The sequence below is a fragment of the Leptonychotes weddellii genome, chromosome 2 (genome assembly GCF_054177405.1).
Source record: "Leptonychotes weddellii isolate Sample4059 chromosome 2, ASM5417740v2, whole genome shotgun sequence".
Taxonomy (NCBI): domain Eukaryota; kingdom Metazoa; phylum Chordata; class Mammalia; order Carnivora; family Phocidae; genus Leptonychotes; species Leptonychotes weddellii.
Genome location: NC_138370.1, coordinates 39,791,295 through 39,813,555, shown reverse-complemented (window position 1 = coordinate 39,813,555; position 22,261 = coordinate 39,791,295). Strand labels below are relative to the sequence as shown.

The 22,261-nt window shown below is 41.9% G+C and overlaps 1 long non-coding RNA gene across 2 annotated transcripts; it reads left to right on the top strand.

Annotated features, from left to right (window-relative positions):
* The first annotated feature begins 1,784 nt into the window (after positions 1-1,784).
* LOC145718862 (uncharacterized) lies at positions 1,785-21,369 on the top strand. Of its 2 annotated transcripts, none has more exons than XR_014142062.1 (7): positions 1,785-1,886; positions 3,099-3,144; positions 9,399-9,565; positions 12,590-12,757; positions 13,183-13,230; positions 15,067-15,167; positions 17,079-21,369. It is a non-coding gene; the product is annotated as an uncharacterized LOC145718862 (long non-coding RNA). The 2 variants fall into 2 exon arrangements; XR_014142061.1 differs by having other exon boundaries at positions 9,296-9,565.
* The last annotated feature ends 892 nt before the right edge of the window (positions 21,370-22,261 follow it).

The window sequence follows — 22,261 nt, the reverse complement described above, 5'->3', positions numbered from 1 at the left end:
TGTATTTCTAACACAGACCAAACACAGGAAGGAAACAAAAACATCTGCTTACAAGCATACGGTTTTTGTTCAATTCCTATCCAATTTTTTTTTTAACTTCTGACTTTATTTTATTAAGCATTTACAAAGAAAACCCCCCAAATTTACAAAAGAAACAGCAATACAGTACTCCAATATATTGACAACAAAATGAAAAAAAATACTATTAGATGTAATGTAAAATGCACATTTTGTGCACCATGCCTTGAACTTCTAAGTGATTATTGTGTTCAATTGTGCATCACTGATTGATGTTTAGACTAATTGGACCACAAATCGATTCGGTCGGTGAAAATGGCCATGCTGGCCACACACCATGCTGTTGACACCACCAGTTGGTGACTAAGCTACAGTGGGAGTAGATGACAGGCTGGGGCTGCAACAATAGAAAAACAAATTATCCATGGCTAGTCATTGCTAATAAAGTAATAAGGTTACACACATTCTCAAAATGTCTATGAATAAGAAGGAGGATAAAAAGGGCGGAGAACAGGAATCAAGTTATGTCAAAGGACCTCAGTAGATTATTTTGGAAAAACAAAACTTGCCACGTGGATGGCTTTACCCAGGACTGTGTTAATGCCCAAGCAGCTTCAAATGCTGTTTGGACAGTGGGAACGAATCCAAAGTCAGAACAGGCTATTGGAGAAAGGGTGAGTTAAGACAGACTAGTATTACTGGAGGGCTGAGAAGTGTTAAGAATCCAGTGAATTCTGAGTTGGCATTAAGGTGATCCATGCTCCGGTCAGGGATCAGCATCCAACTAATCATCCAATCAAGAGGACCTCCAGCAGGAGACTGTGATTCAGAGGCAGGAAATCCCACCCCCAGGGTGGGACCGCCAGCATATTGTGCTGGGACTTCACCAGCTCTCTGTCCACTACATGGTCCCTAGACACCACTTCTTACCCCGAGGCAAGCTGCATAGCCATATCCCTCCAAGGCCCTGCTGTTCTCTGGTCCCTGAACTTTCTGAGAGCTTGTCTCATCCGAGCAGGGGAGGCCCCTCCAGCTGGGACTTCCTCCCTGCTGGCTGTGGGCAGTCGAGCCCCTGAGCTCTCTGAGAGTTCATGGCTCCTTTCAAATTCCCAGAGGTAGTCTCGATCTTTCAGATATCCAGCCCCCTTTGTCACTGCCTTAGACCAAGTTGCCATGACCTGGGAAGGAGCCTCCTTGGGGAACTACTGCTCTGTGCTACACCAGTTCTCCTCCTCCACTGGCCTAACTCCAATCATGAGGACGCAGCTTCTTCCTCTTTCAAGGCGGCTCCATTTATCTTCCTTTCAGGGGACTTGGGGCCTGCATTTTTCTTCTCTCTTTTGTACAGGAATCTTAATACTTATGCCCGGGCTGTGACCTCTGACCTGTAAGTCCCTTTGCAGTTTCTCCCCAGGGTGACTCGTGAGGAGGGATAGCCCAGAGTTCGGAAGTGGGAGTGAAGGTTACATTAGCTCGTTGCCAGGCTACACTTATTTTAAGGGATAGAGTCCTCTTTTATTTTTTTTCTTCCTCAAGCTCCTTTCCAAAGCATTGTTTATAGCTATTGTGTCTTTTAAAAAAAAATTGGAAATTACTGCCTTTAAGTTTGACCCTTGCAAAAGGTCTAAATCTGTCCTGGGAACTAGGGGTTACAAGATAGAACAAGCCTGGGCAAATAATTTATAGTCTCACGTGGTCCAAGGACAAGCAAGGAAATGTGCAGTCCTACTACAGATCTGAATGAAGCATTCTTTCCTCAGAAAGCATCTAGGGGTACCAGGATCAAGTTCAAGGTCCCCAGCACAGTGCGAATGGCTTTTCAAGACCTGACTCCATCCACCTTTCCAAACGCATCTCTCCATTCACAAGTAAGTTGTCCCCAGGTTTGCTTATGACTTTGCGTTATGCCCTTTGCCTTGTGTGATCGTTAATTTTATGTACCAACTTGACTAAACTAAGGGATGCCAAGGTAGCTGGTAAAACATTATTTCTGGGCACGTCTGTGGAGGATGTTTCAGGAAGAGAATAGCATTTGAATTGGTAGACTGGGTAAAGCAGATAGCCTTCCCCAATAGGGGTGGGCCTCATCCAATCCATTGGGGATCCAAATAGAACAAAAAGGTGAGGAAGGGAAAATTCACTCTGCTTGATTTGGGACCTCCCTCTTCTTCTGTCTTGGTTCTCAAACTTTGGACTCAGACTGAATGATACCATTGGCTTTCGTAGTTCTCCAGCTTGCACACGGCAGATCGTGGGACATGGCCTCCATAAGTGTGTGAACCAATTCCTATAGTAAATTTCCTCTTCCAGGTATCTCTGTGTATCCTACTGTCTCTGTTTCTCTGGAGAACCCTGACTAATACACCTTGAATGCCTTTGTCCACCTCTGAGCTCTTATTTATCTTTTACGAGGCAGGTTAAATGTCACTGTCCTGGTGACACTTCGCCAGATCCTCCTACAGTTAGTAACTCCTGTTCTGCTCCCACTTTGTCCACACCTCATGTAGTTACATTGTAATGATTTATTTAGATGTCTTACTGCCCCAATAGCTTATGAGTTCCTGTGGCATGAGCTTTATTCATATCTGTATTCCTAGTACAGAGTAGACACTCAATAAATGTTTTTTAGTAAAATGAATGAATGAGTGAATGAATGACTGAATGAAATCTTGATTGGCAGGATAATTTTGGGTATTCGGCTCTAGCATGGGTTAATTAGGAGCATGGACGAGGGACTGGGAGAGGCAGAAGACCATGTTCTTGAATAGGAAGATGAGGGGGACACCAGAAGTGAACATAATTTTCTTAGTAATTTTGCCTTAGATTTGTTCTGCCTAAGGGGGTGTCTTGTATGGAAAAGAATTCCATTTGACTCAACCTTTGACCATTGACCCTTTATGGACATTTCTCAGGAAGCTTATGGTCCACATAACCCAAATCTCAAATTAGGTGGTGATCATAATTGGATTTCCAAATTTACTGTGTAATTTATTTAATTCTAATATAGTAATAATACCTTATAATTATATGGTATCTTTCATCTTCCAACCTCAAAGCATTTTCTAAATATTAATTGACAGGAAAAGCTCCAAGTGTTTGATGCTACTGGATCCATTTCTCAGCTGGGTAAGTGTATGATGGAGAGTTAGCTAACTTGCCAAGAGCATGTTATTATTTTTCAAAACACTTTTCATTATGGAATATTTTAAGCACACAGAAGTAGAAAGGAGAGTACAATGAACATCTATGTACCTACCACTCAACTATGAAGTTGTGGCCAATCTTGTTTTACCTATTTCTACCATCTTGTGTTACTTTGATGCAAATCTCAGGTATCATACATTTTCATCCATAAATTTTTCAGTATCTACAAAAGATAAGAACTCTTTAAAAAAAAACATGACCATGGGGGGACTGGGTGGCTCAGTTGGTTGTCTGACTCTTGGCTTTGGCTCAGGCTGTGATCTCAGAGTCTTGAGATCAAGCCCTGCATCAGGCTCCCCACTCAGTGCAAAGTCTGCTTGAGATTCTATTTCTCTCCCTCTGCCCCTCCACCCACGCTCTCTCTCTCTCTCTCTCTCAAAAAAAAAAAAAAAATGACCATGATAAGAGTATCACACCTTCGACAATAGACAATAACTTTTTAATATGAAGTATTCGATCTATTTTTAATTTCCAATTGTTATATAAATTTTAAAATTTTGTGGTTTTGAATCAAGACCTAAATATGGCTCATATATTGTGTTGGTTGATATCTTTTATGTTTCCTTTTTTTTTTTTTAAGATTTTATTTATTTATTTGAGAGAGAAAGAACAAGCAGAGGGGAAAAGCAGGTTCCCCACTGAGCAGGGAGCCCAGCTCAGGGCTCGATCTCAGGAACATGAGGTCATGACTTTCTCCAGAGGCAGACGCTTACCCGACTGAACCACCCAGGTGCCCCTCTTTTATGTTTCTTTTTAAACCTGTAGGTCCTTCTCTCTTTTGTAGTTTATTTGGTGAAGCAATCAGGTTTTGTCCTGCAGAGTTCTCGCTGTTTGGATTTTTCTGATCACATGTTCATATTACCAGTTAACATGTCCTTTCCTCCTATTTCTTGAAAACTAGGAGTTGGACCCAGAAGCTTGATCCAGAATTGGGTTTAATTTTTTTGGCAAGACAACTTTATAGGTGTTAGTGTTTTCTTCCATCAGGAGGTGGATAATGTCTGGTTGTATGTTTCTTTTTGTGATGTTTGTAGTTGTTGATAATCTATGTCTATAGTCATTAATTTATTAGGGATTCCTTCATTATTTATTAATGGGAATATATCTATAAAGAGAAACTTCATCTACTATTTGGTTATTCTAACAGTTTGGGCAATCCTAAAATTTGTAGGAACCACAAAAGATCCTGAATAGCCAAAGCAATTCTGAAAAAGAAAAACAAAATTGGAGGCATCATGATTCTGGATTTCAAGCTCTATTACAAAGCTGTAGTCATCAAGACAGCATGATACTGGCACAAAAACAGACACATTGATTAATGGAACAGAATAGAGAACCCAGAGATGGACCCTCAACTCTATGGTCAACCAATCTTTGACAAAGCAGGAAAGAATATCCAATGGCAAAAAGACAGTCTCTTCAACAAATTATGCTGGGAAAACTGGACAGCAACATGAAAAATAATGGAACTGGACCACTTTCTTACACCATACACAAAAATAAATTCAAAATGGAAGAAAGACCTAACTGTGAGACAGGAAACCATTAAAATCCTAGAGGAGAACACAGGCAGCAACCTCTTTGACATCAGCCAGAGCAACTTCTTACTAGACACGTCGCCAGAGGCAAGGGAAACAAAAGCAAAAACGAACTATTGGGACTTCATCAAGATAAAAAGCTTCTGCACAGCAAAGGAAACAATCAACAAAACTAAAAGGCAGCCTACAGAATGGGAGAAGATATTTGCAAATGACATACCTGATGAAGGGTTCGTATCTAAAACCTAGAACTTACCAAACTCAAAACCCAAAAAACAAATAATCAAGTTAAGAAATGGGCAAAAGACATGAACAGACATCTTTCCAAAGAAGACATATATATGGCTAACAGACACATGCAAAGATGCTCAACATCACTCATCAACAGGGAAATACAAATCAAGACCACAATGAGACACCACCTCACACCAGTCAGAATGGCTAAAATTAACAACATAAGAAACAACACCTGTTGATGAGGATGTGGAGAAAGAGGAACCCTCTTGCACTGTTGGTGGGAATGCAAACTGGTGCAGCCACTCTGGAGAATAGTTGGAGTTTCCTCAAAAAGTTAAAAATAGAACTACCCTACGATCCAGCAATTGCACTACTAGGTATTTACCCAAAGGATACAAAAATACAGATTCAAAGGGGTACATGCACCCTGATGTTTATAGCAGCATTATCAACAATAGCCAAACTATGGAGAGAGCCCAAATGTCCATCAGGTGATGAATGGACAAAGAAGATGTGTCATATATATATAAAGGAATATTACACAACCATCAGAAAATGAAATGTTGCCATTTGCAATTATGTGGGAGCTAAAGTGTATTATGCTAAGTGAAATAAGTCAACCAGAGAAGGACAAATACCATGTGATTTCACTCATATGTGGAATTTAAGAAAGAAAACAGATGAACATATGGGAATGGGGAAAAGAAAAAAAGGAAAGAGGGAAACAAACCGTAAGTGACTCTAAACAATAGAGAACAAATTGAGGGTTGATGGGGGGAAGTGGGTGGGGGATGGACTAGATGGGTGATGGGTATTAACGAGTGCACCTGTTGTGATGAGCACTGGGTGTTGCATGTAAGTGATGAATCACTGAATTCTACTCCAGAAACCAATATTGCAGTGTATGTTTGCTAATAAAATTTAAGTTAAAAAAAATAAGTACAATTTGGGTTAGAAAGAAAAAAATGCTTGATTCTCTTTACTAATTATTCAAAATAATGCATTCATTTTTAGCATTATTCAGTATTAAATGATTTGATTATTTAATCTATTTATATATTAACATGAATATTGAGGTATAATGAACACGGATTGCACTTATTCAAAGTGTATAATTTGATGAGTTTTGATAAATGTATACATCTGTGAAACTGTCACCATAATTATGAAAATGAACATATTGCTCATGAATTTGATTTTTTAGGTATTTTATAAGCTGATAAATTTAAACATGTTGATATTTTCCACTGTCTTAGTTATTACTCTTTTTGAAGCTCCAATGGTCTCATTTTTGCACAAAGGGAGCTATGTAGGTCCTCCCATGGTCCTTTGGAAATGACTCTCCTAGGCTTTGTTAATTTCCTTGCCATCTTGTCACGACAGGATGCTCCAGATCTGACATCAGCCCTTTCTCCACGCAGCCCTGGTCCTTTCAGTGGGAAACAGGATGTGTCATATATTATATGGTGGTTAAACAGAGCAGCAAAATCCAATAAAATTTTTGGTCTGAGTTCACTGTAGTCAGAATGCAATAGTGCTTTACCAAGCAGCTCTATAATTATGTCTTTTGTTTCTGTAGTTCCTTTCACTGAAGTGTTCAAAGTGATTTTACAGCATCAAATTGATCTTTGGGGCAATCTAAGGGTAGAAGAAAAGGTTAGGGATATTATTATCCCATTTTATAGTTGGGGAAACAGATGCAATTGTTGTGACTTGTCCATTAGTTTGTAGAAAATTGGGTACAAGTTTGAATTGAATCCTAGCCAGGAAAACAGGGATTCTCATCTTGCTGCTAGGGTCACCCTGGCTTAACAACCTGAGATAAACTTTTTTTTTTTTTTAAATAAATAGGGGATAAGAATCAATAAGCAATGGAAAGGAAGGGAAATAGTTTTTTCCTGTCTCTTCTGTTTCCTTCCTTCCTACCTTTTTTTTTTTAATTTAAAAATTTCAGTGGCTCTCCTAAGGAGTTGAAAAATATATGAGAAGTGGGATGAGAAATTAGGAAATCACAGGATCCTGGGCTTTGAAGAGTCTGTAAACCTTGCAAGCCCAGCCTCTTTCATCCAGACAGCACTGCATCGGGGCTAAATCCAGATAAATGGGCAGCTCTCCTTTTAGACAGATGCAACGAAGTGTAGTCCACTGTGAACTAAATCAATTTAGACTTACAAAAGCAAATCCCAAAATAGCAGCCTGGAGTTCATGAAAATGAATCCAAGTCTGAGTGCTCTGGGAAAAATAGATGACCAGGAATAGACTGTGCTGTGAAACTCTTTGAGAGCGCTTTGCAGCTGTGGCTTCCATTTCGCCCCGGTCCTTGCTGAGGAAATGGGAAGGTAGCCTACTTTGTGCTAACTAAAGAATTAATGATTCCATTAATTAGCTTCATGGATTTTCTCTGCAGCCTCAATGTAGGCCACGGAGAAACATTATAGATTAATCTTCCCTAGAGGTCTTTAAAACTGTGTGGTATCAGAGGAAGAAGAATCAGAGGCTTTGGAGTCTGGGTTGAGGAAGCTGGAAGCACCTTGTGTAGCATCCAGGACAGTGTTTCCCAAACTGGTTCCAGGGAGCACTAGTGTTCCGAGGAAAACAGAGTTCTGTGGTAAAATAAGACAAATAAGGCTATATTGCTGTCTCAAAGATTCCCAAAGCATATCATTATCTGAAAGGCTTTTTGAAGTCCTGCAATAAATATCTTGGTCTCTGTTTAAGTCTGTTTCCTCAGATGTATTTGACTGTGGAATCCTCCAACACCTTTTCGCCCTATGCTGTTAACTTGCGGACATGAGCGTACCAAGAGACAGTAATTTTAGAAATGTTGACATAGCCCCTTCCTTTTACAGATGAGGAGAGTAAGGACCAGAGAGGTGGGACAATTTATTCAGGAGTCACAGTGTAAGTCACTGGGAGCCAGAATTAAATAGAGGAGAAAGCAGGGCATTTGGAATGAGACAGACCTGGGTTCAAATCCCTGCTCCGCAGTTATCTAACCATGGGATCTTGGGCAATATCTTAATTCCTTCTGGACCTTGATATTTTTATTTGTAAGACTGGCAATATAACGCTGATATCCTGGAACTGTTACCTGTGAAATGTGTTGTGAGTTGATGGTTCCATTAGAGAACAAGTCTGAAGCCCAGGTGTCAGAACAAGGACAAGCTGGGTGCCCGACTAACTCTGAGGTGAATGGAATCTCATGGCTGGGAGCCTGGCTGAGTTGTGGGATTGACGAGGTGTAGACGAGGACCCGGACAGTGAGCGGTACTGTAGCAGGAGGAGGGGGTGGTAGAGGCTGGGAACCAGACAGCGCTAATTGGTAGTTCCCCACAAGGAAGTATGATTAGAAGGTAGAGACAATGCCTCACTTTCAGACGAACACAACACCCCCTTCCTCTTTTACTCGGCGTTACAAACTGAAGCAGCTGGACCGGAGAAGGGGGAGGTTGGGGAGGGAGTGGTCTAACTCGACAGTGAGAGCCGATCATTGTTTATCTTTGTTCTTTGTTTCCATGCTGGTGAAAACTTGCCATGTTTTACAGGGTCACCCACTAAATAGAATGGTGACTTAGGCTTTATTAATTATAAATTAGTAGCAATTTGCATGGATTATTATGTTTCATGCTCTACGAGGCTTTGGATAAATTATATATAGCCTTTCTGGGGGTGTTGGGATATTTTAGACTGGGATGAGGGTGTTGCAGCATGATCTCCCCTAAAGCAAACTAGTGCTCATATTTACGTGGTGGGTTTTCCCGTCCTGCTTGTCCCTGGCATGTTCCCCCACACAACTGGCTCTATATGGGTCAGCTCCCCTCCTATACGTTCCTACAGCTCCTCTGTAGCATGCTTCCTCGAAAGCACTCAAATAGCATGGCAATGATCTATGGGTCTCTCCCCCCATCCGGTGTCCGGATACTTAAAGAGAGCAAGAACTGAGTCTCATACATCTCTTTCTTCCCTCAGCCCCCAGGGCGGCATGTGCTCTGAGTCAGTGCTTATTAAAGGTGATTTGAGTGAACGAATGATGCTCTGTTCTTTTTCACATTCTCCTTCTTATTTAACCTCCACAGATCATCGTTTTTCATTCTAAAAATAATCTCCACTTCTTTAGTTTTTCCAGCTTTTCTGATACACAATTGGCACATAACATCGTGTAGGTTAAGGTATACAACGTGATGATTTGATACATGTATATATTGCAAAACGACTACCACAATAAGGTTAGTTATCACTTCCATCACCTTGCAAAATGATCATTTATTTTCTTCCTGTATATCATTGGTCTTTTACAGATGGAATCCTCATCCCTATTTTACAGATGAAGGCAAGGAACCCGCCCTTTAAGTAAACATGCCAGAACTGGGTCACTCTGAATGAGTATCCTCTCTCCTACAGCATCCTCTTGGCACTCTCAGTGCTTGTGGCAGAAGTGACCTTGGCCATGGATGTCGGTGTCAGAGGCACCTCCTCTTACGTGTCCTCAGTGCTCACTACTCTTTTACGGCAGATTTCATTTTTGAAATCAGTTCCAAGTCATTTGGAGCAAAATCTGGTAAAAGAAGGTAAGTGACCCAACTTGAAAATGCCATTTCCATTTCAAAAGAAAGTCCTAGCTGACACAAATCAGAGGCAATCCCAAGGAGAAATTCCAAATACCTTGTGAGCAATGATAATGTCAATGGAATGAGTATATAGACTTTGGAGAGGAGAGTAGTCATTTAGATTCATGAATTCTAGTGTTTTGGTGTGAAACACCTCTTTAATATGGAACCAAACCTTTCAGAGCTGGGTTCAAATAACAAATGAGAGTGATAAATTCAATCCTTTGAAATGTACTTTCTTTTCTGGCCAGGCCCCAGTTCAGGCTCCCAAGTTGGTTCTCCTGCAGCCACTGATAACATCATGGGCACCTCCAGAGCCTTTCCTGGCATTGTTCTGGGTGTCATTGATGTTAAGCAAATGGGGAAGGAAACACAATTCAGAGCTCACAAAGCTAAGGCGAACTGATTTTCAAGTTCATGACTTTCAAATCCATGGTACAAAAGCATATGCACGTTCGCTAACTAGGTATGTGAAGATGAAGTTATGGCTCTTGGATCTGTTTTTCCCTTTTAATGGGAAACGCTTGTTAATTAATGTTTTTGAAACTTATTTTACCACACGAAGAGGCTTGTTCTCATGCATTTTTGGTTTAATGCCTTCCTACGTGTTTGGGTGAAAAGAATGTGTAAATAAGGCTCTGGAAAATCAAAGGTCTCATGAAATCTGAGCCTATTTAATTCAGCAAACGTTTATTAAACACTGGTGTGTTCTGGGCAGTGTAGTAGGACCTGGACGCTGAAGAGGAGCAAGACATGGTGCATACGCTAAAGTAATTCAGAACCTGATAACAGGATTGACAGGAACACAAATAAATGGCAGAAAAAAGGGCTAGGAGAGCAGTGTGAACAAGAAATAGGGAAGTAGGTGGGAGGATGGGAGAGGACTCGAGGGCACAAGCGATATTTTATTTTTTTAATTTTTTTTAATTTTTAAAATTTTTTTTATTTTTTAAAGATTTTATTTATTTATCTGACAGAGAGAGAGAGAGAGAGAACAAGTAGGCAGAGAGACAGGCAGAGGGAGAGGGAGAAGCAGGCTTCCCGCTGAGCAGGGAGCCCGATGTGGGGCTTGATCCCAGGACCCTGGGATCATGACCTGAGCCGAAGGCAGCCGCTTCGGCTGAGCCACCCAGGCACCCCACAAGCAATATTTTAGTTGAGTCTTAAAGGACAGATTAAATCCTAAGTGTGGTGGAGATTGTGGGCAGGATGGGAAATCCAGATGGAAGAAAGAGAGTAAGTTAGGACCTGGAAAATGCAGAGGATCCTGGTGACATGGTGCCCGATCCAGTCTCCCTGACCATTGAGGTGGGGGTGGGGGAGTAGAGGCATCGACTCTGAGAGAGAGAGAATGCCAGAGAATGGATGCCTGAACTGGTCTCTCATGCTCTCATGCCGTGGGATCCCCTTCCCTCCGCTTCCTCTCAGACCTGAGTGATTTCAGGTGCTGTCCTGCAGAGCTTTGCACACCGATTCATACTAACGTGACTTGACTCTTCCTGCGTATGTCTACATCTTAAAAGGAAAACATTTAAGAACACAGTGATGGAGCTGATGGAGTTACTTTTTTACAGGGAATTTTAAAGATTTATTTATCCATTTGAGAGAGAGAGCAAGTACACGAGTGTGAGTGTGGTGGGGAGAGGGGCGGGGTGGGGGGAGAGAGATAATCCCAAGCAGACTCCTCACTGATTCTGGAGCCCAACATGGGGATCCATCTCACCCCCCTGAGATCATGACCTGAGCCAAAACCAAGAGTCAACTAACTGAGTCACCCAGGCGTCCCTACAGGAGAGTTTTATACCTTGAGCAAGGGGCCTGTAAGGAATGTACTAGCCATGGGGACTGGGGGGTGGGGGGGCATCGCTGGAGCACATAATCATTCCATCATAGTGGGTATGTGAGCACTGAAGAAAGAGGGTCTCTGTTCAGGGGTGTGCATTTGGGAGAGCAGAAGAGGGAGGCGGTAGATAAAACCTCAAGTTGGGATTGATGGTCCTATGTCTTATCTTGGTATCTTCCAGTGAGCTCACCAATAAGCTCTTTTTCTCCCTGGTGCTTATTTATGTGCCAGTTTCCCATTTTTATCCTTTCTCATCTTCTTCCTTTAACTCCATCCGCTTTTTCCAGATCCAACACCGTCATACATCCACCATATGGCATGATGTTATAATTTGGCAAACACCAGTAAAATGAAATCAAACTCTCCTTTACATTGCCCTTTTCTTCCCTTTCCTTCTGTTGCTAGTTGTGGTTCTGTGGGAGGCTCACGCAGCTGGTAGCCTGTTGAAGGAGCCATAAAATGATGTAAGATGCCACTTCGGAGATAAACACATTGATCCTGCAAAATGCCCAAGCTTAACAGTGGAAGGGAAATCCAGCAGAGACCTGAGACAGATGAGTTCATTGTGATTGTGTTCTTTGGCATTAAAGCATATTGGTTACACCATATGTCACATACCCACTATCTCGAAGGCATAAAGTATTCCACTGAAATGCATTTTAAAAATTACTGAAGTTATCATGTCAGGGATAAAATTAACACTTTTCCATTTGAATCTTTATAAAACACAATCACTCTCTCACCTTCATTTTGAGTATTTTAGAAAGAATGTAAGAACAACCTTCAGATCAAAAACTAATGATGTAATGTATGGTGATTAACATAACAAAAAAAAGAACAGCCTTCAGCATATTTTTTCATTTGTTTTAAACAAGAGCAAATTTACAGAAAAATTGGAAATACTGTACAAAAACACTCACTTTTCCTCAACCATTTGGGAGTAAGTTGGTGAAATAATGCCCCATCATTCCCCTTAATATTTGTTATGGGCTGAATGGAGTCCCCTTGACATTCTTATGAGTCTCTAATTCTTGGGACTTCAGAATGTGACTGAATTTGGAGGTAGGGCCTTTAAAGAGGCAATTAAGTTAAAATGAGGGGATTGGGATGGGCCTAATCCAATGTGACTGGTGTCCTAATAGGAAGAGGAAATTTGGACACAGATGTGATACAGAGGGAGGATGATGTGAAGACACAGGGAGAAGCTGGCCATCTACAAGCCAAGGCCTGGAACAGACCCTTCCCTCAGAGCCCTCAGGAGGAACCAACCCTGCAGACATCTTGATCTTGGAATTCCAGCCTCCAGAGCTGTAAGAAAATACATTTCTGTTGTTTAAACCACCTAGTCCATAGCACCTTGTTATGACAGGTATAGCAAATGAATATAATACTGTAGTGGACATTTCCTAAACAAGGGCATTTTTCCACACAACCAGCAATACAACCATCAGAACCAAAAAATGAATCCTTAGCTCTCATTCAAGTTTCATGAGTTGTCCCTGTGCAGAAAAAGGATCCAGTTGAGAAGCACGTCTTGCATTCAGTAGGTCCTTAGGCCCGAGTGGTTCCTCCGTTTTCCCTTGACTTTTGTGACACTCATGCTTTTCAAGGTTGCAGGCCAGTCATTTTGTAAAATGTCCTTCATTTCCTTTGTCTCATGGTTCTACACTATGATATTCAGATTATGCTCTTTTACGGCAAAGATGGTGGATGATTTCCATTTGTCTTTTTCCAGGTGATGTTCACTTTGTCACTTGATTACTGTGGTAGCGGCTTGTCCTCTGTAAGTATCTTCCCTTTACAAATATCAAGTATTTTGTGAAGAGTTATTTTGAAAATGCAAGTATGTTGCAAACTTTCAATTAATTAATTAATTTTTCTATTAAGTTTCTGTTATTTCTATTAAGTTTCTATTAAGTTTTCTATTTTATTTGATGGGGTTATAATATGTTACTATCATTTCTTTTGATGCTTAAATTGCTCCCAATTTAGAAAATGGGAGCTTCTTCAAGATATCCTCTGTGTTCTTTTGACATGTCCCAATATGCTTTGAATCCTTTCTTGCTTTTTAACACAAAGAGATATTCCAGGCCCATATTGCAATTTTCCTGCTTTAGGCCTGGGATTGGCTATTTCTCCAAGGAATCTGGTTGCTTTAGTGGACAGTGGTATTTAGGGTCCCAAATTGGGAAAGTAAGTATGCTCATTCCTGCGGGGGTATCACTGCTCCTGTGACAAAACTAGAGAACGTGTGTGTATGTATATTTGCACATATACATGCACCTTTATTTGTTTCTTTATCTGTGCCTGCATCTATCTATGTATCTACCCATGTCTGTCTGTCTATCTACCTACCTTAAAAATAATGAGTTCAAACTGCTACCTTCCATTTCAATTCACCGTTACGGGGCTCTGACTTCCCACACTAGGCTGCCCACTCTCCTCACCTTGCTCAGGGTCTGATCCCCACACTGGGCAGCCCATACCATGGGGGTAACCTCCTCCCTTCACTTCTGTCCCAGGCTCTAACACCTCACATAAAGGCCCTCTTTACACCTCTTTATACCTGCGCTGAGCAGCCCTCTCCATGTATGCACTTCTCAGACTGCTTGGACACTGAATTCTGCTCAGGTGCTTCTCTACCCCCCCCCTACCTTATCCTACAGCCTTCCCTGTCCCATCTAATGGCTTTAGGATTGAGTTGTTCAGGACCAGAAGGGGAAGGGATAAAGAAGAGAAAAAAAATCATACTTAAGCTCACTCATTTTAAGTAACTATTTTCATTTTAGTTTACTGTCAATCTTGACCTTGTATATATATATGTATATATATATACTGAATTTGGAGGTAGGGCCTTTAAAGAGGCAATTAAGTTAAAATGAGGGGATTGGAATGGGCCTAATCTCGTGTGATATACTTGGGCCTAATCCAATATATATACACATACATATATATTATAATATATATATATCTACAGTTATCATAGAGTAATGCAATTGTTTTATATTTAAGGTTAACATTGAAATTCTTCTTATTTTTCTACATAGCTTTTATAAAAAGTTATTATTGGCCATAGAAAATGCCTTAAGAAGATAAGCCTTAATTTACTCAATCATTTCTCTCTTATTGGTTATTTATGTTGTTCCTAATTGTTCCCATATAGATAATGTGGGGAATCTCCTCATGAATATGACTTCCCTTGTCTGTTAGATTAATTTCCTTGGATGATGCCCAGGAGTGGGATTATATGGCTGGAGAACATGAATCCTCTTGAATATGTGCAAAGCACTTAGCTAAGGGTTTAGCACCCTAGTAAGTCCTCAACACATGTTTATTGAATCAAATAAGGATATCGCTTTCCCTTTTTTCTTCTTAAACAATTTGCTTGATTTGGACAAGTTGCTTAACTTTTCTAAACCTCAGTTTCCTCATCTCTAAGTAGGGTAATCCACAGTCTAATTGTACTGTTGACTCCTCACCCCTTCTCATGGGAGACTTTGTGAAGTCCCTTATCTGTAGGTACTTGAGGGAGACTAATGTCTGTCCAGTCTGCCTCAGACCCTGTCTGGTGCCCCTTGGCTCTACATTGCCCACATAGCATGTCCTTTGTCCTTCACAGGCAATTCCTAGTGTCACAGACTCTTATCCTAATTGTAAAGTTCTCAGAACACCGACTGTTCCCTGCTTCCTGCTTCCGTCTCTGCTGCAGCCGCAGCTGAGGTGCGCCCATCTCTCCATTCTGCTCAGTGGTGAATGAGGAGCGATAGACATGGCTCTGGATGATTTGAGTGGAAAGGAAGCATCATTCCAGAGCAAGTGGAATCTAAAAAGAATTTCTTGACTGTAGAAATCAGGAATGTATGATATTTGCTGTGTTCCACTGTAAAACATTGTTCTCTGCATTTAGAGGCCTGAGGATTTTTTGTTATTGTTGTTGATGATGATGTCTTAATGGTTCCCTTAAGCCTTTTTGACTTTATTATTTTTTTTAAAGTTAAAAACATCAAAGCAATGTATAAATGAAATAAAACATGATCTAGCACTGCCAGATTTTTAATAGAAAATGGCCGCTCTTCTCCATCCCTTCTTATCTTGATTGCTTCTCTGAGGCAACTACTTTTAACTCTTTTAGCCATTGTTTTCCTAATATTTGCCTCCATATTTCTAAATAACATTTTATTTTATTTAAAGATTTTTATTTATTCATTTGACAGAGAGAGACACAGCGAGAGAGGGAACACAAGCAGGGGGAGGGGGAGAGGGAGAAGCAGGCCTCCCACAGAGCAGGGAGCCTGATGCGGGGCTCGATCCCAGGACTCTGGGATCATGACCTGAGCCGAAGCAGACGCTTAACGACTGAGCCACCCAGGCGCCCCTCTAAATAACATTTTAAAATACAAGTTGCATTGGCTTTGCGTCTTGGTAAAATAACTAGAGTGAATTTTGTTATTTGTTAAGAAAACAAATGTATTAAAGGATTTGGGTGGCTTACTGAATTTGGGGGCATTCTGGAGAAAATGGATTGAAGCTGAACTTCTAGAAATAATGTCCCAGACCACACCACAGATTAGCCTGCTGAGGAAACTGTGGCTACTGACCGCAAAACCACACAGCCAGGTCCATCCTTAGGAAGCATGCCAGCCAGAGGTCTCTCAATCAGTGTTTATGTGGGAGCCCATCATGGCTGCATGTCTATATATAGATCAATGTGTAAACTAAAACTCATTGTGCAGCTCCCCTTCAGCTCACTTCGGCCACCACCCACGCCAGCCCCTCACCAGTGTTTCCTTTGCTTTCTCACTTCTTTCAAGTATGTATGTGTGATTGGTGGAATCTAGCTGCAAGTTTAAATGTGAAAAGCGAAGTGTGTCATTTTTTCACAGAGAGCTTGGTGACCCAGTGTGTGGGTTACATGCTGTCTACTTTTTCCATTAGAATATTAATACTATAGTATATTAGTTATAGTATATTACTACATTAATCATAGTTATTTTTTGATGGTCTGATAATTTCTAACATCATTGCCATATCTGAGTCTGGTTCTGATGCTTGTTTTGTCTCTTCAAACTGTGCTTTTTGCCTTTAAGGATGTCTTATAATTTTAGGTGGAAAGCCAGACATGATGTACTGGGTAAAAGATGCTGCAGTAAATAGGCCATTAGCAGTGTGGTGGTAAGGTGTGTGGGGGGAGTGTTCTACAGTCCTGTGATCAGGTCCCAGTCTTTTAGTGAGCCTGGCCTGGGACTGTGAACTTCACGCGTGCTTCTCAGTTCTTCCCTCCCCTCTTGGGTGGGACAGGGTGGTTAGAGTCAGCTGGAGTTGGGTATTTCCCTTCCACAAAGTCAGTTAGGCTCTGATAAAACCCCAGCAGATTAGGGTCTGACTAAACAGTTTCTCCTAAAGTCAGGCCTTGTTAAGAATGGAATGCTCCTTTTCTCCTTCTTCTGGAAGCATGAGAAGAATTTTTTCTGATCTTCACTGTGAGAACCTGGTAGAGCTCCAGGAGGCAAAATTCACAAAAGTGTGGGGGTCCTCTCATGACTGAGTCCCCGTTAAGTTTTAATGCTCAAACTTGTCCACTCTGTGCCTCCCCCAATTTATCAATTACAGTTCAGGTTTCCTATCCTCCAGGCGCTGGTTCCTGCTGTGGTTTCTACCCTGGTGTGTTGTGATTTTCGGGATCTGTCTACCTGTCTCTCCAATTTTGGGAGAAGCACTTCGCCCTGTGACCTCAGTTCTCTGATGGATCTAAGAAGACTTGTTGATTTTTAGTTTGTTCACTTTTTACTTGAGAGGACAGAGTGATGACTTCCAAACAACTTATATGCTGGACCAGAAACTGGAAGTCTCCTCCTGACATTTTTGGATGTTCTAAAGTATTTCTCTGCCAGAAGAGGACCAGTAAAGTTAGAAAAACCCCATTCAATGTGGCAGATTAATTTCATATGTGTTTAGTAGGTTTTATTTGAGACAACCTGAAAGACTGGCAATGACATGGGGTTTGGAAACCTGATGTGACTGATGTCTGCCTGTGTGATTTTGGACATGTTACTTACTCTTTCTGAGGGTCAATTTTCTAATACATAAAATGGAGGTTGGATTATACTTCTTATAGAATTGCCTTCCTGTTGTTATTTTTATTCCTAATTTAGAGAATAGGAGGCAGCTGGGCAGGATAGTGAGGAAATCTCTTCCTTTACTGTGTCCTCACTTGGTTTTGTGCCCTGCTCTACTAGTGTACTTCTAACAGTAACTGTCTTTACTACCTCTTCTATCTTTGATGTTAAGCCTTCAGTGTCATCCTTGTCTGTATATAAAGATAGAATCTATAGGGCTTTGCTATAGTATTACATTCTTCCATGAGCATCAAGGAAACCCTGACATAGACATCTGGCTGAAGTTTGCAAATTAGTGATTTCTGTTTCCAGCCAATTTTCTTTTCTGAGTCAGAATAATTTGAAACTCCCTATATGTTCCATTGGTACTATGTTAAGTAGTATCTCGATTTCAGTGACCATATTAGTAGTCAGGACATTACTGAGGATAGAGTTACGTTTGGCTGTAGGAATTCCACAGCTTCTTTCCCCGTGTCTTGCTAAGTGAAGTACTTAGACTCTCAGTTCCTCATTATGAAGATTCTAGGACACACCCCGATGAGTACGTTCAATTTGTTTCTAGCAACCTTTCCTTGGCAGATGAGCTAAAAGGTCAACTGTTAATTAAGGTGGAGCAAAAATAAGGTGAGCACTGGCTGAGTCATGGGTTGGGACTTGGAGCACTTCAAAGCTGGAGATGGTTGGGTCCAAGTAAGTTGGATCTGTTTCCTCCTGTTGCTGTTTCCAAAGGCCCTCATGGAGGAGGGGAGGAAATGAGAACCAAGAGGCGAAAGACCAAAGGATGAGGAGAGGAGAGGGCAAGAGATAAAGAGGAAAGATAAGAAGGAAACTAAACTTTATCGGGTGTTCCTCAGGTATCAGTAACCATCTTATGCATTTCATTCTATTGCTCCTTAGAGCCATCCTCTAGAGTAGCGATCACTCCTGTTTGTCCAGTATCTGCTTTGTGCCATGTACTGTGTGATGGGCCTGGTGATGTCATGATGAATATTTCATTCACATCTGCCTGAACAGGAGGTGTTGACAGTCTAGTAGGGGATTCTGACATTGAGAGAGTTTCCATACAGGGCACTAAGTGCCTTGGGAGTGCCTGAAGAGTTTTCAGGCAAAAGTAATTAGTATTGCCTGGGGGAAGTAGGTCTGGAAAGAATAAGGTGCATGTGGAGAGGGTCCTCTAAGTGGAGGGAGAGGTATATGCAAACATGAGGGCATAGAACATCATCATATAATTTGCTGTGGCTGGAACACAGGGAGTAGAGGAAGGGAGTGGCCTGATCATGGTGGGTCCTCTGGGCCAGCCCAAGTTTGGGCTTCATGATGAGGGAGAAATGCCTCAGCAGAGAAACAACTTGGTAGCATCTGTCTTTTAGGCAGGCTCCTCTAGCAGCATCGTGCAGGATGGGTTGGAAGTTGTTGAGAATGAAGTGCAGGTGATTCCAGAGAAAAGTCTGTTTAAACAGTCTAGACACAGACTAATACATGTCTGAATAAGACATTGAGGGTGAGAAAATTCATGGACTCCAGTGACTGTTATAAAACAATAGAACTTAGTGACTGATTGTATGGTGATGGGAAGGATGAGGGAAATCTAAGATAATAGTCAAACTTCTGGGTAGGGTAATTAGGATCAGAGTAGCCCACTACCTTGTGTTAGAAATTGGTCCTGGCAATCACCCCTTGCTGCCTCTCTAATGCAGTTGCCAAGGAAGCAACAGTGACAAAATTGATCCTTTTGGAACCAGTACTGGGGCTGGAGCATGCAGATAAGGGTCTATCTCCTCTTCCTCTGAGTCTCAATATTGGAACATCCTACCTAGATGTGGAAGAGAAGGGTCAAGCTGGCCAAGTCAACTTGCCTGTCCAACCACATTCACAAATGAGATGGAAGAGCAAGAGAGTGGAGGATACACAGAATTTAGTTTACAGTAATCTCATGCCATCACTCAATGTGCTTTAGTCTATGTCTTGGATTAGGACCAATCTGTTTTGTAACTCTTCCACTTTGAGTGGGGTGGATGGAAAAGTAGGAGGCAAATGAAAAAAAGGAGCAAGAATTTCCTCTTCTATATCCTGGAGAAGAAATTTAGGAGAAACTGGCTTCAGATGGGGAGATGATAATCATTTCATTTTTTTTTTAAGATTTTATTTATTTATTTGACAGAGAGAGAGAGAGAGAGAGAGGGAGAGAGAGCACAAGCAGGGGGAGCGGCAGGCAGAGGGAGAAAGAGAAGTGGGGCTCAATCCCAGGACCCAGGGACCATGACCCGAACTGAAGGCAGACACTCAACTGACTGAACCACCCAGGTGCCCCAATCATTTCATTTTGATATGCAGAGTCTGAGATGACGGTAGAACATCCAGGTAGTAAAGTCCATTACAAAGTTGAAAATAAGATTCTAGAGCTCAGGAGGGAGGTCTGGCCTAGAAAAACGGGTTATGGTATTATCTGAAAATAGGTGATAGTTGAAGTCTTGTCTGTGGTTCACAACAGGGGACGCAGAGTAAACACCGGGAGCATGCAATTTAAGGGACAGGTGGGGAAGATCGCTCATGAAGGTGAGTGCTGAGAAATTAATGGGTAGGAGAAAAACCTGGCGAGTGAGGTCTGGGAAGCTACAGGAAGAAAGTCCTCAAGAAGAGTTGTCAGTAGGGCATAAGGACAGGTATGGAGCACCAGGAGAATAGCTTGGAACAGCTACGAAGAAAAGGTGGAAAGAACAGAAAGAAGATAAGTAAAAGGCATTTTCAAGCTGCCATGAGAGCATAGCTGAAAATGGAACCCCACCAATCATGGTGCCAGTCCCCATGAAAATGCCACTTCAGCAACAGTCAAATGTCAGATTGCTAGGATTGGGGATTTGCTGGGTGAATGTGGTGGGAGGACAAAAGGATGGGGAACCGAAAATGTTGGGTTCCAGTTCAAAAAGAAGGGAAGACATTTCAAGTGGGATTGGGAGACTCTAATAGGCTGCAGAGTTCTAGCGACTGCCTTGGGGTCTCTATGCAGTAAGAGACTAGTGCAAAGGCAGAGGGATGAAGAGGTGGTGGTTTATAGACTGAAATGTTGAGTTTAAGGTTTCAGAGGCAAAACTGCTCCTCCTGATGACAAGGGCCACTGTGGCCATGGGAGTAGATTGTAGAGGGGGGAGGGAGTTGGAGTTTATTGTCACTGAGGCTTGGGACTAAGAGGCTAGTGTGTTAGGTGTGCTGCCCATGTGGACACTGAATTCATTTAAGATGATAGCAGGTCTAAGGTGGAGAGGAGGACAACCAGGTATCAAAATACTTGATGAATGTAGAATTGTGATGCTCACTTTGGTGGATTGTTACCTAGAAGAGTAGAAGGAGGAATACAAAATGGTTGAACCATAAGAAAAAGGGATTTGGTACAGGAGGAAAAATAACATCTTGAGAGCATTATTAGAGACTTAAGAGAATGCCGACCTTTGGTGTCCCTGTAAGGGAATGAGCAGCCTCCATGAAAAAAGAAATTAATATCCTCAGGGAAGAGACAGGATTCAAACAGTCAAGGAAGTAGAGAGAACATTATTAGGAGGATGTCATCCCAGAGGTGGCTTATATTGCATATGGCATTTTCTGTTTCATTGACTTTTTTCTATTAAGTATTATTAATATATTGTTTAAATTATTATGGCTCTAGAATAAAATTTAATTTCTGGTGTTTGAAGTCCAACTTTGTTGCTCTTTTTTCCTTTCAAAGTTTCTTAGTTATTCTCACTTAATAAAATTATTTCACTGTTATTCAAACAGATTTTGAATAAATGTATATAGTGGGCCTTTGAACAACCCAGGTTTGAACGGCACAGGTCCACTTACATGTGGATTTTTTTCTTTTCCTGTGAAAAGCTTTATTGTTTTCATTGGATCCATGGCTTGGGAGAGGCCTCCAGGGTAAAAAGCTGCCTGCAGGGAGAGCCTCAGGCAGAAGCTCTTGCACCAGGGGGATGCCAGGGGACCCCTCAAAGACTGCTAGGCTCCTGAGGCTCCTGGGTGTGCTTGAGGGTGAGTCTTTCTGAGAGATATTCATCCAGCCCAGCCTGGGGGCCAAGCCTGTGAAGTTAGCCAGGTGGTCACCATCTTCTCAATGAGTTTCACCTGCTCACCCAGGAAGCCGTTCTCCAGGAAGCTACAGAGATGAGGGTCTGAGTGGGCCGAACTTCGGGCACACAGATCCAAGAGGGCCTGCTTCAGGTTTTTCTCCAGGACCACGCAGATTCCACGGAATCCAGGGCTTTATCCCACTCATCTTGGAACAGCGTCTGCATGTCCTGGAAATGGGCGCAGCCCTGGGCTGGTTTTGCATCTTCAAAGGATGCTGCCTGTCCTCATTTTTCTCCTCTGCCAACTCTCGGAAGAAGTGGTCCATGCCCTCCAGAGCCAGATCTTCGTGGTCAAAATAGAAACCCAGAGAGAGAAAAGTGTAGGAGGCCTGCAGATGCATGTTGACCAGGCGGCTGATGGCAGTTTCCACCTCAGTGGAATAATTCTGATGAATCTGAGTGCTCATGGTTGCTCAGCAGTAAGGAGCTAAGCTCAGAAGGTGGTGTTGGCTGGTTCCAGAGGCAGAGGATGGCTGAGAAGATGCCTTTACAGGTCACGACTGGACAAGAATTTGGAGGGTGGTGGTCGGCTGAAAGAAGGGGTGTCCCTGGGTCTGTTCTGTCCAAGCACGATTGA